The 17,790-nt window shown below is 44.0% G+C and overlaps 1 pseudogene across 1 annotated transcript in view; it reads right to left on the reverse strand.

The window, feature by feature from the left end:
- The window catches only part of LOC147430345 (DNA ligase 4-like), a 227,597-nt pseudogene extending 213,245 nt beyond the window's left edge, over positions 1-14,352 (reverse strand). The window contains exon 1 of the transcript XR_015185782.1: positions 14,146-14,352. The product of XR_015185782.1 is annotated as a DNA ligase 4-like (transcript). The remainder of the gene's footprint in view (positions 1-14,145) is intronic.
- Positions 14,353-17,790: the final 3,438 nt, after the last annotated feature.

Consider the following 17,790-nt stretch of genomic DNA (forward strand, 5'->3'; position numbering starts at 1 on the left):
TGACCATGAGTATCGTGTGAAGATGGCTCGTGGCGAGGATACGGATGTATGGAATCACATGGTTCCAGACTTGTCGCTCGAGCTGGCTGATTACAAAGAGAACCTGGATTTCCACATCATGCGCCTAGACAGAGCAGATGTTAATTGAGGGATTCCATGGTTTTATGATAAACAAGACTCATTGTATATAGACTATGTACATCACTCTCTTGTTTTTGTTAAGCAAAACATGCCTCATGTATCTGTGTCGCTTTATAATCAGAATAATGGTTTTGCAATACCAGTTGTTACTGCTTTGGAAATGTATAAAGAAATAAAGTCTTCTGATGTTGACTTTTATCAATGTGTATCATCTGCTTGGTTTGATTCATTAGTGCTTGGTACTTCTGTCACTAAATTTCGTAAAAATGTTTCATGTTCTTCTGTTAAACTTGGGATTCCGACAAATCCAACCTTATCCGAGAAATCATGACTGATTTCGAGGATGTTTTCCCTGATGATCTACCTCCTGGCCTGCCGCCTACGAGAGGAGTAGATCATGGCATTGAGTTGGTGGCTAGTAGCCAGCCCTTCTCAAAGCAATCCTATCGGTTTAGTAAAACCGAGGAGGACGAAATTCAGCGACAGCTGAAAGATTATTTCGACAAGGGCTTTGTTCGACCAAGTAAGTCCCCGTGGGGAGCGCCAGTGTTACTTTCTCGAAAGAAGGATAACACTATGCGCTTCTGCGTGGATTATAAGGGGTTGAATAAGCTCACTGTCAAGAACAAGTATCCGCTCCAGCACATGGACGATCTGATAGATCGGCTCCATGGAGCGTTGTATTTTACAAAGATAGACGTGCGATCGGGCTATCATCAGATACGGATCAAACTGGAAGATATTCCTAAGACAGACTTCCATACGCGTTATGGTCACTACGAATTTTTAGTCTTGCATTTTGGTTTGACCAATGCTCCAGCTACGTTTCAGCAGATGATGAATGATCTGCTGAGACCATTTTTAAGCAACTTCGTTGTTGTATTTCTTGATGATATCTTGATCTACAGCCGAAGTTTGCCTGAGCACCTAGCGCATATACGCACTGTTCTCGAAGTACTGAGGACTGAGAAGCTTTATGCTAAGGCTTCTAAGTGTGAATTCTTTAGGAAAGAGCTTCTGTACTTGGGTCATATGATTACTAGCGATGGAATTCGCGTTGACCCTGAAAAGTTGGATAAAGTGCGAAATTGGCCCATTCTGAAGAATGTACGCCAAGTAAAGTCCTTTTTAGGCTTTATTGGATTCTTTCACAAGTTTATCAAGGATTACTCTAAAGTTGTTGCTCCACTTACGCAACTTTTAAAAGGAGAGGTAAAAGGGCCAAAGACTTCGGGTCCTCACCCTAAAGGTAACCCCCTTGTTGTCTGGAATGAGCGTCTCGACGAGAGCTTTCGGACACTAAAGCACTTGGTGACTACTGCGCCGATATTGCACATTGTGGATCCTAGCAAACTGTTTGTGGTTGAAACGGATGCTAGTGATTATGCGATTGGTGTGGCATTATACCAGGATGGACGTCCTGTTGCGTTTGAACGTAAGAAGCTTTCTGACGCTAAGACGCGTTACCCAACATATGAAAAGGAGCTTTACGCCGTAGTCCACGCCTTGAGGAAATGGCGGCACTACTTATATGGCTCTACGTTTGTTGCATGGACAGATCATCACTCCTTGCGCTATATCTGTGATCAGGGTGATCTCAGAGGCAGGAAGGCTAGATGGGTTGAGCTTATGCAAGAGTTCGACTTTGAGATCCAATATAGAAAAGGATCCAACAATCGAGTTGCCGATGCACTCAACCGGATTCCTGAGGTTAATGCCTTGTCTATGGCTGAAATCTCGACGGATTTCTATCTCTCTCCGAGGGCTATGTCGTTCCGATGGCTATTTTGGCAAGATATGGAACGAGGTCGAAGCGGGGCATGACTCGCATACAGGCTTGGGTGGTCCGGAGACCCAAGTGAGTCGTGCTGGAGAGACGAGACAGCGACAATATTCCATTAGACGTGGACTATTTGTTGAGAAATTGTAAAGTCTGTGTGCCGGAAATAGATGAGGTTCGACAAAGGATTTTGTGCGAATGCCACGATGTTCCTAGCGTTGGGCACCCAGGCATCCAGAGAACTTTGGCTTTGGTCAAACGATATTTCTATTGGCCAAGAATGCGCTCTTACATAGAGAGTTATGTGAAGAGATGCGCTCAGTGTCAGGTCAATAAGGCAGAGCGCCTTAGGAAAGCTGGCCTGCTACATCCATTGGAAATCCCATAGCCAAGTGGCAGAGTATTTCCATGGACTTTATCGTTGGTTTGACAAATATTAGTCAGGGCAATGACGCTGTTTGGGTTGTAGTCGATAAACTCACAAAAATGGCGAAGTTTATACCAACAACGTCGACAGTAAAAAGCCATGAGTTGGCAGTTTTATTTGTTGATCAGCTTTATAAGCTATATGGTCTGCCAGAGGATATCGTCTGTGATCGAGATACTAAGTTCACTGGCCGATTTTGGCGAGATGTGTTTGCTCATCTTCAGACGAAGTTGAGTATGTCGTCTTCTGACCATCCTGAGTCCGACGGACAAATTGAGAGGATGAATCAGACATTAGAGGACATGTTGAGGGCCTATGTCTCTCATAGGCAGTCTGACTGGGAAAGGTATCTTCCACAGTTAGAGTTTGCCTATAATAGTAGCAAGCATTCTGCTACTGGATTTAGCCCATTCATGCTGATGTATGGATTCGAGCCTAAATCCCCGATTGCTATTGGCCTGGAAAAAGTCCAAGAACGCCAAGCTCGTGATTTCTAGTATGACATGCAAGAAACGCTCGAATTGGCTAAGGATAGTATAAGGACGGCTCGTGATCGAGTCACTACTTATGCTAATCCAAAGAGATCTCCAAGGACTCTAGATGTGGGACAATGGGTCTATCTGAAGATACCCAAGGATTCCAAGACTATGCGAACGGGAAAGCATTATAAGCTTTCAGCTAGATATTGTGGTCCCTTCTTGATCACAAAGAAAATTGGCCAAGTTGCCTACAAACTGGCTCTTCCTTCGGATGTTAGCGTACATCCAGTGTTTCATGTCAGCCGCCTTAAAGTGAAATTGGGCGAAGCCGACGTTGTTGTGCCTATCGAGGAAAATGTATGGCAAGATATGCAAACTGAGTATATTCCTCGAGAACCAGAAGCAGTTTTAGATCATCATACCCGTCATTCGCGCCAAAAGGCTTATGACGAGTACTTAATTAAATGGAAGGATCAATCTGAAAGGTTTGCTACTTGGGAACCTGTTAGAGCTTTGAAGGCTCAATATCCCCACTTCATTGATGAGGACATCAATGGTTCTTAAGGGGGAAGTATGTTATGTCCCGCTCACAGGAGAGGGGATCTAGCCCAGATGCCGTCGGGATGGGCGTCCAGTGTTTGGGCGGACGTAGTGCGAACACGACCAGTGTGGCCGACCATTATTATAAAAGGGAGGCCAAAGCCTCATTTGCAGTTATCGACCCCCACTGGCAGAGTGCCAGTCGTTAGCCCGCGAGGCTAGGAGTGTACGAGGTCACCTCGAGGAGGTGAGGCCGGGTGGTATAGGACGCCCGGTCTTACAGGTGCAAGCCTACGTCCTCGGACACTGCCCCAGCACGAGGGAGCTGCCGGATGGTGGCTATGGTCGGGTGGTTCGTCCGACGCGTATCTGTAGACGGTCTGTGTAGCCGGGAGATCCATCTCCTCGTTCGTTTCACAATCCATAAAGGAATGCCTCTTTACGCTCATCATCCGATATGCGTAATTGGGTGCCGAGCTGCAAAACATGATTAGAGAAAGACATAACTGGCATACCATTTTGCTTCAGACTGCGCCAATCGTCTTTCAACCGCGCTAGGTATTGAGATGGCATAAACCGCGCCTTGAGCTTGTCTTGGAAGTCGACCCAATTGAAAGAAAGGGACACGCCTTCTTCGGCTTCTTTAGGTGCGTGGTCAATTGTGCCTCTTGCTATGCGTGATACCAATTAATGGAATCACCAACAAGATACATGGCTCCATCAAAATCTTGCTATTTCCTGCTTTCTTAGTTGTCGCAAAGTAAGCATTAAATTGATGCAGCCAAGAATGAAGAATAGTAGCATCCATCTTACCGTCGTACTTACTGAACGTCAACTTCTCAGTGACGAAGTTGTTGGAATCCGCGTCTCGACGTGTGCTACCTCATGATTCGCCCACATCCTTGAGTGGCTTGGACTTCGAGGTGAGTACCTATAGGACCAACTCTTGCATGCGTTGGTCTCTCCGCGCCTCATGTTCTAATTCCAAGGCCCCTCGTCTTTCTTCGGTCGCCAGGCGTGCTTGCTCACGCTCACGTTCCAAGGCTACCCTTCTTTCTTCGCGCTTGCGATCCAAGTCTGCCGTTCTTTTTTCGCGCTTGCAATCCAAGACTGCCTTTCTTTCTTCGACTGCCAAGCACGCTTGATCACGCTCGCGATCCAAGGTGTTGCATTGCGCCTCTTGTTGTAGCATCATGTCCATCATCGTCTTGACCAAAGCCTTCATAGAATTTGATACAACCCGTGGCGTAGATGGGGAAGGGGGAGGGTCGGAAAAACCTCCTGGTGAGGAAAATTCTTCTTCACCACCACCATGCTCATTACCTTCACGCAAAGTATCCATTCCGTTTCGGGTGATGACCATATATTGAGATCTTGGGTACTTAAGTTTGCGAGGAACTTGGGTTCTTGAGGTTCTTGAGTTCCTTAGCTTGAATCGGTGTTTGAGAAGGCTTTTCTCTTACCCGAGCTCGACTCTTCCCTGCGGGCGCACCCCTTGGCGGCCTTGCACTCACACCAAAGTTGTTTTTTCCCACCTAACGTCAATAGACCGGTCACTAAGTGCACGGTCCGCTCTCAATCAGTAAAAAGAGGAACAAGGGGAGGCTACACAAGCCTTCTGTTAGGTGCAACCGAATGAATGTTTGCACTTTGCTCAAGATGAGTGCTCCGAACTGTGCTCAAGGTTCCTTTTAGTTCTTATGGAAGGGAGAGCCTTCCGTTCTTAATGGAAAGTGCTATGATCACAAACAAAGTGAATGGACATTGTGCGTGCAAGTGTATGAGACTGAGAGATAGAGAGAGAAGAGAGATACGACACCAGAGACGTAAAACCCTCCTCCAAAGGCCCCACTCTCGTCGGCGAGAGTGGTCTACTATTGATTGCACAAAGTGGTAACATGCGGATGCAATGGACTGATGCAACTTGGGACTATGCCGATGACGACGACGGTGATGACGAAGTCGACCTAAGGGCTGAAATCTGCAATCTTTTATCTGCTGTCCAAAAACGCTATGGGCTGAAATCTGCAAATCTTCTATCTGCTGAATTCTGACTCTATGTCGATGACGACGTCGATGGCGATGATCCGACGAAGACGCGCTGAAAACGCAGATGCTGAAATCTGCGTTTTTTCGGGCTGAAGTTGTAAACCTTGCGGAAATTGACCGTGCGGCGAGGAACTGCTACGGGAAGGTGAGATCTGCGAGGTTCGGGACTTGATCTGCGAAGTCTAACTGCTGAAAACTGAAAACGCTGGTCCTAGGGCTGATTCTGTCGCGATAGATCTGCAAAACGCTGAGGTTGCTGGCAGATGCAAAAACGGTAGGGCTGAAAATGGTGTTTCTGTCGCCGAGGTTCTGCAAATGCAAAAACGCTAGGCTGATCTGCTGTCGTCTTGTCGCCAGGGATCTGCAAGGGCAAAACGCTGGCTGATCTGCTGCTATCTTGTCCAAAAACACTAGCCAAGCTGCGTTGGAGCAAAAACGCTAGAAGCCTTTGGGGTCCTGCTGAGAAGGTGCCTGTTGAGCGGTGCTCCTGCTGCCTCTTCTGCCAAATAGTGCTAGCTCTAGTTTGCTTATATACAAACTTAGCAAAATTACCCTACCTACTTTTGTTGGGAAGTCACTTAAATTAATAAATGAAAAATGTCAAAAATAGGGAAAATAGGCTAAATGCACTGGAAAAATCCCTTGATGGAATCTGATGGATTCTGATGGGAATACCGATGACCATGCTGTGTGCAACCAGAGGATATGCATCTACACTAAGTGACTGGGCATGCACGGTCTACGAATAGACTCACAAAAAGTGTCAGATCACTTCTACTCTAGACTGTCTGGACTGACTGAACCCTGATCATGCTGTAGCTTGTCCACGGACACATAGGGCTGGATGTGTCACGTAACACCTTCTTTCTTGGGTTACATGTCACTCTTCAAAAACACGATTAGCAATTGACACGCCCAAGTGGACTTGGGTTACGTACGACCGCAACAAGCAAAAAGAAAATTGTGGTTCTTTCCTTGAGTGATACAGAACACTGCCAAAGCTCTGATACCAATGTAAGGTGCAGCGAAAGTGAATGTTGGCTTTGCTCAAGATGAGTGCTCCGAACTGTGCTCAAGGGTTTGTTTTACTTGAGAAGGGAGAGCCTTCCGTTCCTTTATTGAGAGAGTGCAATGACCACATACAAAGTGAATGATACTATGAATGAAGGTGCTCAAACTGAGACAAAGAGAGAGAAGAATACGACACCAAACGGTTCTCAAACCCTCCTCCAAGGCCCCCCCTCTCTATGGTGAGAGAGGTGCCTGAGAAACAGAGATAGGAGAAGAGGGTTCATCAAGAGTCAAATCAAATCAGAGTCTCCCAAGTATCGGCAAATCAAGGGTCCCCGTGGAAGACTTGGGAGCGGAAGCCCCCTCTGAAAGTAAAATCTAATCAAAGACAACATCGCGACTGAGTACAACATCCTCCTTTTCTCGATCATAAAGTCGATATCCCTAAGAAAGAGAGTTGTAGCCGACAAAAAACATTCTCCGGGACTTGGGGTCAAACTTCCCCCTTTGCTCTTTCAGTACATGGACATAGGCATCGCTCCCAAAAATCCAAAAGTGGGAGACGTCAGGCTTCTTACCAAAATAGGCTTTAAATGGGGTCTTCTTAAAAACTGAAGAGGTCGGAGATTGGTTTATGGTACCGACGCAACTGCCTATGCCCATAAGAACTTTGGCAAGTCTCCATGCTCAAGCATGGTCCGTGACATTTCTACCAATGTCCTATTCTTCCGCTCCAGAACACCATTCTCTGAAGGGGATCCAATATTCGCAAGCACTGGCTTGATGCCATGGTCCGCACAAAACTGAATAAGGAATTAAGGTAAACTCCCCACCTTTGTCCGATCGAATACTCTTCAACACTTGATTGCTTTCTTTCTCCACAAGAGAACTGTAAGGTGCAACGGAATGAATGTTGTTTTTTCTCAAGATTAGTGATCTATATTTGCTCAAGGTTCTTTTTAGTTCCGAGGGAAGGAGAGAGCCTTCCGTCTTTATGGAGAGTGCTATGATCACGAACAAAGTGAGGGGATATTGTGCATGCAAGTGTATGAGACTGAGAGAAAGAGAGAAGAGAGATACGACACCCGACAGTTTGTAAAACCCTCCTCCGAAGGACCCACTCTCGTCGGCGAGAGTGGTCTACTTTTGATTGCACAAAGGTGTACAATGATGATGCATGGCCTGATGCAAACGGGGACTATGCCGATGACGACAACGGTGATGATGACGACGACTTAGGGCTGAAATCTGTGGTCTTCTATTTGCTGAATTTCAGGGCTGTTTCGGTGGCTGAAAATGACTGTTTTACTGCTGTTTTTATGGCTAAAAATGACGGGTTTGTCAAGGGTCATGCTGATGATAAAAACACTGAGGTTGTAGCATGTTCAAGCTGCGTTTTCAATGCTAAAATTGCTGATCTAAAATGTTGAAGTTGCTATGGGGCTGGCGATCAAAAACGCTAGTGGCTGAGGTTGTTGGTCGCGGGGAAAAACGCCAAGCAGGGGAACTTGATGGCGATGGCTTGCTAGGGAAGGAAACGCCAAGGGAGAAGGTGTAGGCGATCCCAAAACTCTAGGGCTGAAGGAGGTGGCCGGGCTTGAAGAGGTTCTTGTTGAGAGAGGGAGGGAGCACCTGTTGCTTGAGAAGCCTGCTGTGCTCTCTGCTCATCTGCCCAATTGTGCTAACTTGGGTTTGCTTATATATTAACTTACCCAATTTGCCCTACTGAGTTCCCAACAAAAGTCACTTAATAAATAAGTGAAAAATGTTAAAAATAGAGAAAAATAGGATAAAGTCACTTGAAAAATCCCCAAACTGACTCTGATGGAATCTGATGGAAATGCTTATGCTTATGCGGTGTGCAACCAGAGGATATGCATCTACACTAAGTGACTGGGCATGCACGGTCTACGAATAGACTCACAAACGTGCCAGATCACTTCTAATCTAAACCGACTGGACTGACGGGAAACCTGCTATGGTGTAGCTTGTCCACGGACACATAGGGTTGGGATGTGTCACGTGACATCCCCTCCTTTTCAAAGTGAGGTATTGTTACCGAACTGTATGGCGTCAAGGGAGATCGCCAACAACATCCGGAATCCTGGAAGGGACTCTTCGCCGGCCCACTATGATGTGTGGGTCGTCCGGTACTTGAACTTCATAAAGGTCTGCAACGCTTGCTTCTTTGGGCTGCGCCGAAAGCGACACAAAGTCTTCTGTGGTTCCTTCGATGCTTCAACTTCGTCTAGAGACCTGCTTCTTTCGTCTTCAAGAATCTCCATGGCTGAAAATTCTTGAAACCATTTCCAACACAAAACCATGAACATACCCGTTCCATGTAAAGTGAGTGGAAAAAATCTAGTCTTCTCTAAAGACTGTGCATGCAATGTCAATGAACCAATAGACGGAATGCCAAACCGTTAACCACATACATGCATACAATGAGATCGAATCTTTCTCTTATGATCGAGAGCAATCAATTGTGGCAAAACACAATGGAAATGCCCACGCTTGGTGCTCATACTTTCATGTGCTCGTTCGGAAATTGTGTCATGCCAAGGAAGAGACATGGAATGTGACTTCCTTACATACATACTTTTCAGCTTTTCATGAAAAATCCGCATACATTCGTGCTCATCCATGAGAGAAACGTGTTCAACATACAATGTCATGCCTAAGAAAAGGGATCACATAAAGATGCTGACTAAAATACAGGAAATGGTCACGAATGAAACATTCGAACAATTCGTGCGTATCAATCATGCGAACACATAATACTTCCTGTGGGGGTTCTTTGGACCTAGGCTCGAGAGCCAAGATCGCTTCTTCGTGATTGATCGAATCTACAACGAGGTTAGCTTCGCTAGAAAAAGCATCCACTAACACATCATCCTTGTGAACAATCACATCATCTTCATGCAACTCATCATGCTTGGGAGAAATCACATCTTGATCATGCAAATCATCATGCTTGTCATTGTCATCCAAATCATTATGCAAATCATTGGCATCCAAATCATCATGCTTATCATTGTCAATCAAATCATCATCATGCTTCACACAATCATGTAAATGCTTTGGAGAAGAAGAGATTGAAAGAGTCCTTTTCCCGGATCCTTTCAATCTTGTCCTGCATAGTAGCAATGAGAGATGGAGAATGACCAATGTCCTCTCCCTGAATGACAATAGGAGAATCACTTTTGGCATTGAGAGTTAAAGTGTTAGCCTCAAAATCAATGAGAGCCTTAGTATCACGAAACCATTTAATACCCAAAATCATATCACATCCTCAGAGAGGAGACACAACAAATCTTCTAGTGAAGGCAATCTGTTGAATTGCAAACAACACATCAGGGCACTCCTCCGTGATGAGAGCGTCCATACCGGGACGAAAGCCAAAGACCTTGATAGGAGATCTCAGACTAACTTCAAGGCGGACTCTCTCAACAAGAGAGGAACTGATCACATTATGCATACTACCTGGGTCAAACAATATGACAATACGATGCCCCGACGTACGACCATAACATTTAATGAGAGAATCATCAATGGGAGGGTCATGAGCAACTTGGGGCACACTCGTGTTATTATTCATTGCATTGACAGAAGAAGTGGGTGCTGTGGGTTTTTTAGATTCATTCGATTCAAGCTTAGGACATGTTCTTTCTATGTGACCCTTAATGTGACAATGAAAACAAGGACCTTCCTTAGAATAAGTGCTTTGCTCTTCCGATGTGATGTATCCTCCTACAATTCCTTGTGCTACCTTTTCATATGGAGTAAGCTTAGGTTTAGCAATTGTGTTAGCCTTACCCTTAGATTCATTGGAAGAATTCTTTGATGAGAGACTGTTGGAAGATTGGTTAGAAGAGTTATCATTCTTACCGTTCTGAGGGTTCTGAGGAGTCTGCAAGGTACTTATGGAAGTCTTGTTCTCCTTAGGCTTTCCCTTGTTGTGCTTCATCTCTTGGGCGAGAGCGATTGCTACCGCTTTGTTAAGATCGATTGGATCAAGTACCTCGACATCATACTTGATATACTCGTCCAATCCGTAAAGAAATGCCTCCTTGCACTCCGCATCCGATTTGCGTAATTGAGTGCCGAGCTGCAAAACACGATTAGAGAAAGACATAACCGGCATACCGTTTTGCTTGAGAGCGCGCCAATCGTCCTTCAATCGTGCAAGGTACTGAGGTGGCATAAACCGCGCCTTGAGCTTGTCTTGGAAATCAACCCAATCGAAGGAAAGGGGCATGAATCTGTCGGCTTCCTCTAGGTGCGCGGCTAGCTGTGCCTCTTGCCATGCGTGGTATCAATTGATGGCATCACCAGCAAGGTACATGGCTGCCGTCAAAACTTTGCTATTTCCTGTCTTGCACCACTTGAGGAACTCCCACGATCTTTGGGTGGTTCGATTTTCGAGGCTACCGCTTGTCGAAGCAATTCTTGAGTGCGTAGCTCTCATTGAGCTTCACGCTCGGTCTCCAAAGCCAATCTTTGAGCTGTACGATCGGCCTCCAAGGCCGCATTTCTTGCCGCCTCGTCCGCCTTTCTTTGTTGTTTCCATTCATTGCGCTTGCGTTCTAAAGCAAGGCGATTGTCTTCTTGTTTTGCGGCAAGTTTTACATTTCTTTCGTCGCGCTCACGAGGGAGCACCTGGTGCTTGAGAAGCCTGATGTGCTCTTTGCTCATCTGCCCAATTGTGCTAACTTGGGTTTGCTTATATATTAACTTACCCAATTTGCCCTACTGAGTTCCCAACAAAAGTCACTTAATAAATAAGTGAAAAATGTTAAAAATAGGGAAAAATAGGATAAAGTCACTTGAAAAATCCCCAAACTGACTCTAATGGAATCTGATGGAAATGCTTATGCTTATGCGGTGTGCATTCAGAGGATATGCATCTACACTAAGTGACTAGGCATGCACGGTCTACGAATAGACTCACAAATGTGCCAGATCACTTCTAATCTAAACCAACTGGACTGACGGGAACCTTGCTATGGTGTAGCTTTTCCACGGACACATAGGGTTGGGATGTGTCACGTGACAAGAACATCAATTCTTGAAGAGGCCAAATGCCTCATACTTGTGCTGTAGAAAGTATACCCAAGTAAAGCGGCTGAAATCATCCACCAATAACATAAAATAAAGAGCCTTGCCGAGGGAAGGGGTCGCATAAGTCCACAAAGGTCAGTGTGAACCAACTTCAAAACGGCAATGGCTCGACATGTAGCAAGTCTCTGAATAAATTCTCGATGTTGCTTCCCACGAATGCAAGTAATGCATTTTTCATGCTTACTCCCAACATCTAGTACGCCTATAAGCATCTACTCGAGAAAAGCAAGCTGAAGAGCATCATGCTCAAATGACCAAATCTGTAATGCCAAAGATCACCTATGGGTATCCGAGTTGCTGAAGAAAGAGAATGGAGCCTATATAGAGAGAGTGTGCCCAAATGTTGGATCTCTGCACTGAACATATGCCAAAAGTACGAGTGAGGGGGGAGGGATGCATACATAGGCAAACCTCAGGTTTGCCCTACCTCCAACAAAACACCACGATCCTGATAAATGGCTAAATAATGCTAATAAATATATTAACTCGCTAAAAGTGACCTGACACACATATTTAGTAGCAGAACTGCAACAGACTCAAGACTTTGACCTCGAGAAACCCTTGGAATGGGGTCCCGCCTCATGCCAACCTACCGGGTGAGCAAGACAAAGAAGTGCACCGCCGTGAGCAGGCACATTTACCTCAAGTGCGGCTGGGCACAACCACAAAACAACCCTCACCTAATTTGCTCCTCGGAGATATTGGAGCTACCATCGGATAGGAAACTCTAACAGGACCATCATCGACCGATTCAATAAACACGCTCACTTTATTCCGGTAAAAAAGACAGTTCAAAGCCAACCATCTGACTAAGTTGTTTGTCTCGCAAATTTTTAGATTACATGGTATGCCTAGGCCTTAAATCTATAGTGTCAAATAGAGATCTCCATTTTACTAGTTTGTTTTGGAGAGCAATCTAGGAGAATATAGACACACGGCTTGAATTTTCGCCCGTGTTTCATCCACAGACAAACGGGCAATCAGATATAGCCAATTCAGCTGTCTTAGATTTGTTGAAGTCTTATATCTTTAATCAGAAGACTCAGAGGGAAAGTTTTTGTCCTTGGTGGAGTTTGTTTACAATAACACAGTTCATACGTCTACTAAGAAGGCACCATTTGAGATTATCGAGGGTGTCAAGAAGATTCCACCCATTCTAAGTACCAAAGATAAGATTTTTGAAGCAAATCGGTATACACAAGATGTAGACACTGCTTTTGCCAAGGTGTAGGAGGCTTTGGAGAAGTCTCAAGCACGACATAAGAAGGCAACAAACAACTATCGACGTGACTTGCAATTGAAGGAAGATAATTGAGTGCTCCTCCGGTTTGAGAAGGCACGATTATGACAACCGAAGGGTAAGAAGAGGCTTTTTCCCAAACTAAGTATGCGATACTTGGACCTTACCAGAAACAAGAAAAGATAAATGATGTATTCTTCATACTGAAGTTACCAAATACGTATAAGATTTACAATGCATTTCGTGTAAGTCTATTTCGACCTTTCAAAGGTGAAGTGCCGGTGGACACAAGGCCACATGAGCAAATAAAAGTGGAAGAGACGGAAGAAATACTTATTCCCGAACATGTCCTGGATCACAAGGAAAGGAAAGTGAAAGCTAAGCTGATACGACGGTATTTGATCAAGTTCAAGAATTATCAAGCTCTTGATGCCAAGTGGATGGAGGAGGACTTAGCAGATACGCCTCAAATACTAAAGCTTTACCTTGAAGTAAGCATCGACTATTCCAAGAGTTACCAGTGCGGTGCAAACTGCACAAGAGGAGAGTTACTCCGCTCCTTTGATGTTCAAATTAGAAAAGCTAACTTGCTGACCATGATGACTGGTCCATCGAGATTGGAGATGACATTAGGAAGGTGATGAAATGCATCCAAGAAGGGCAAGCTTTTCTGGAGAACATCCAAATGGAACCTAATTCACGGGTTGCCTTGATGGAATAAAGTCATTTCTTTTAACATTTCAAGGAAACTTAAAGAAGCACAATATTCTGTTGAATACAGGAACAAGCCTGTACACTGAAAACTATGAGCGTCTGATACAACTGAGCCCCAAGGAAAACATGTAAACCTGTTACAACTTATCCTCGAGGGCTTAGATCTGGAAATTGAAAAGGCCAGCAGAAAAAACCTCTCCCAAAGAGAGTCAAAGTGCCCTAGCCACCTAAGCGGAAAACAGAGGAGATCCAACAACTCTGAAAGATGGACACCTTGAACCATTTTGATCACAATCCTTAACGACCCAAATGGTGAGCCTTTGTTCTGATTTTTGGCAAACACCCTGTGTGGTCAAAGAATGCTGTTTTAAGTGCTCTTCCATGATCAGCAAAGGCAACGTCACAAATGTTAAAGATATGTTGACTGCTAAGCTGATACAAAAACAAGATAAACTAAATTTGTTTAGAATACCCTAAGTGGTCGTGTAATTGCAAACCACGTATTATAATGAGAATGGGACTAGAAACTTAGCCTGTGACGTTTTGTATCCAAACAATGCTTCTACTCATTTTTGGTTAGACATTGCACTCATGCTTGGCTCCTTGCCCCAAAGATTGCATGCATAGAAAAAGAAACATTTACTTTGGGTATGAGAAGGCGAACAATTGCGTATAGGTACCTCCCCATGGCTGCGGGCAGCTTCTAGGAGACAATGAAGGAGCTGCAGGTTGCTCCCTCTTCGCCCTGTGCTACGGCTGTTAATCTCCAGCTTTTCCAAATAGGTGCATAGCAAGGCAAAGTCCATCGGTGCTGAAGTGAAATGGCGCGAAACCTGAACTTTACGTATCTTATATCTTATATCTAGAGAAGGTCGTCTATCTTATCTTATATCTGAGGGAAAATTACCAAAATACCTCTCTAATTTGTGAAAATTCCCAATATACCCCTCAAATTTCAAAAAGTCCCAAAATACCCTTGTATCTATTTTCGTTGGATCCTTCTAACCTTTATTCTTGTTTGACAATTGAGATCGGTTTTTGAGTGCTTAGCATGTAATTTGTCGCAAATTACCTCGCAAAAAAAGGCAATTATGTCTAAAAATAATGAAGCAATTCATCTCCAAAGCCTACATAACCAACTCAAATTTTAGTTTTAGTAGCATCCGTATGGTAGACAATCAAGTTACAAATTTTTTTGTTTTTGGAGAAATTTACTCTCACAACTAGGGGTACTTTGGGAATTTTGGAAAATTTGAAGGGCATTTTGGGAATTTATGGGGGTACTTCGGGAATTTTTGAGATTTGAGGGGTATTTTGGGAATATTCACAAATTAGAGGGGTATTTTGGTAATTTTCCCTATATCTTATATCTACCCAACATAATATGGCGGCAAAGTACCCCCACCACGGGTCCGCATTTGCGAGAAAGTACAATTTTCTACGTAAAAGTTTTTTTTTTTAAAAGAGAATTGCAAGGACTTTGAATGAGGCCAGGCGCGGGCAGCGGAGCATTTGCAGCTCGCTGGCAAGCTTAACTGACTCGCTGCCAAGGAATTTCGGCTGGCTCCGAATATGAGGCTTTGCGTAAACTGAGGAGAGCGTCAATCCACAATCGACAACGAGCTGAGAGAGAGAGAGAGAGAGCTACGAAAGGCGTCGACCATCGCCCTGCACGCTTTCTCAACTATCGCCATCACCATCGCCTTGCACGCTTTCTCTGCACGGTCACGGTATCTACGTCGATTGCACGCTTTCTCTCTTTCGCCGTTTGTGCGCAGCTGATGTGGGCTAGCATGTGTGTCTCGCACCAAGCGCGTGTGTGCATGCACACCTTAAGAATGGAGCTGTGAGGCCGTTTGCAAGCAGGATGACGTCGATAAAGCGTTTGTGTCTCGCACCAAGCGCACATGTGCATGCACGCCTTAAAAATGGAGTGTGTATGTGTGTGTTGTGCAGGCAAACTGTATGTGTCTGTGTGCCAGCTCGCAGCGCATTTAGAATAGAAGAGGGGTCCTTCATTAGGGCCCTATCTATCACTTATCAACCACCAGCTCGCAGCGCCTGTGTGTGTGTGTGTGTGTGTGTGTGTGTGTGTGTGTGTGTGTGTGTGTGTGTGTGTGTGTGTGTGTGTGAGAGAGAGAGAGAGAGAAAGGTAGCACGTGTGTGTGTGTGTGTGGTTGCGCAGCAAAGTGTGTATGTGTCTCTGTGTGTTGCCGTTCCGTTCATTGCAACCGCCAGCTCGCAGCGCATCTATAAGCATGTGTAGCCGCCTGTGTGTGTGTGTGTGTGTGTGTGTGTGTGTGTGTGTGTGTGTGTGTGTGTGTGTGTGAGAGAGAGAGAGAGAGAGAGAGAGGTAGAGGTTGTAGCACGTGTGTGTGTGTGTGTGTGTGTGTGTGTTGCACGTTGTACAAAGAAAGAGAAGCATCTATAGCGCGCGCGTGTGTGTGTTGCACGTTCTACAAAGAGAGAGAATGAAAGAAATGAAATGTTATACTAACGTTTCTTTTGCTTCTTCTCTTTTGAGAGAGAATGAAATGAGAGAGAGAGAGAGAGAGAGAGAAATGGAAAGTTATATTACCATCTTCTATGAGAGAGAGAGAGAGAGAGAAATGGAAATTTATAAACATCTCCTGTGAGAGAGAGAGATACCGTGAAATGAAATGTTATGTTGTTCTACGCAGCTCCAGTCGCACGCAAATCGAAGTGAGTGCGTCGACCGTTATTGAGGTGTTTGTGAAGCAAGGTGAGTTATGAAATGTTTGTTTGTTCAATGGCATGCTCTATCAACGATCTACACTTAACATTCTCTTTTTATCGTAGGCAGCAAGTGCGCAAGCCAATTCAAGTGGGGACGCAATAGTCGACGGTGTGCGTGAAGCAACTCAACCAGGTAAATTTTTTAAAAAGTATGTTGGATTTTTTATTTTTTATTTTAGATTTAGATTTAGATTCATTTCAATTATTTTAATTTGTTTATTTGATTATTGTTTTCATTCAATCATTTAAAGATTTAAAGATACACACACACATAGAAAGAAAAAAAGACAAAGAACAATGAAAAAACAAGGGGGGAGAGAGAGAGAGAGAGAGAGAGAGAGAGAGAGAGAGAGAGTAGACTTGAGAGAGAGGGTGATGAAATGTTCACACACACACACATGGAAAGAAGATTTTTCAATTTATTAATTCTATTAAATTAAATTTAAAGATACACACACATAGAAAGAAATAAAAGACAAAAAAAGGGGAAAAAAGGGGTAGAGAGAGAGAGAGAGAGAGAGAGAGAGAGAGAGTGGACCTGAGAGATAGAGGGTGATGAAATGTTATCGTAATGTCTTCCTATTGCCAAAAATAACCTGTAAGAGAGAGAGAGAGAGAGAGAGAGAGAGAGAGAGAGAGAGAGAGAGAGAGAGAGAGAGAGAGAGAAACGACAATGACATGAACTGTTGTTTGTAAAGATACACACACACACACACACATAGAAAGAAGAATATTCAGTTTTAAAGATACACTTACAAAACACATAGAGAGAGAGAGAATATAACATAACTGCTAATAATATAAAAAGATTTCATAAAGATACACACACACATTTGAAGGTGACAATGAATGAAATGTTATGATGGTGTGCTCAAAAGAGTAGATCCATGTGACCATAAACATAGGTCTAGAGATGGAGATGACAATGAAATGAAATGTTATGATGATTTGCTCACACACACACATACATAAACACACACACACACACACACATAACAATGACAGGAACTGCTATCGTAAATTAACCTAATTTAAAAGATTTCATAAAGATACACACACAGACATAAAGATGACCATGTGACCATAAAGATAGGTAGAGCGAGGGAGATGAACACCCACAATGAGGCTACAAGGCTACATCCAAAAGACTCCACAAAGAAACAAAACCCCACGCAGCTTGAGAGAGAGAGAGAGAGAGAGAGAGAGAGAGAGAGAGAGAGAGATGAATTAAAATAAAACGTTATCTGACTAACGATGCCTATGAGAGCAAACCTTACAAGTTCACTTAGGGTATTCGAGTCCTTGCGCAGTTAAACTCTAAAACATATATATATATAAAGTTACATAGGCATAGATTTAATGTCATAGAAATAGAAATGGTTTTAGAAGATCTTGGGCCTATGGTAAATGTGTTGAGCAATCCTAGCAGAACTATGATATCTTTGAGTAGTACTCAAGGCATAATACTCTAAGGACAATCCCAAGAGAGCATGGTATTAAACCAAGATGCCTTCTGTATCTATTGAAAGGG

The sequence above is a fragment of the Adiantum capillus-veneris genome, chromosome 22 (assembly GCF_014529385.1).
Source record: "Adiantum capillus-veneris isolate H3 chromosome 22, ASM1452938v2, whole genome shotgun sequence".
In the NCBI taxonomy this organism is placed as follows: domain Eukaryota; kingdom Viridiplantae; phylum Streptophyta; class Polypodiopsida; order Polypodiales; family Pteridaceae; genus Adiantum; species Adiantum capillus-veneris.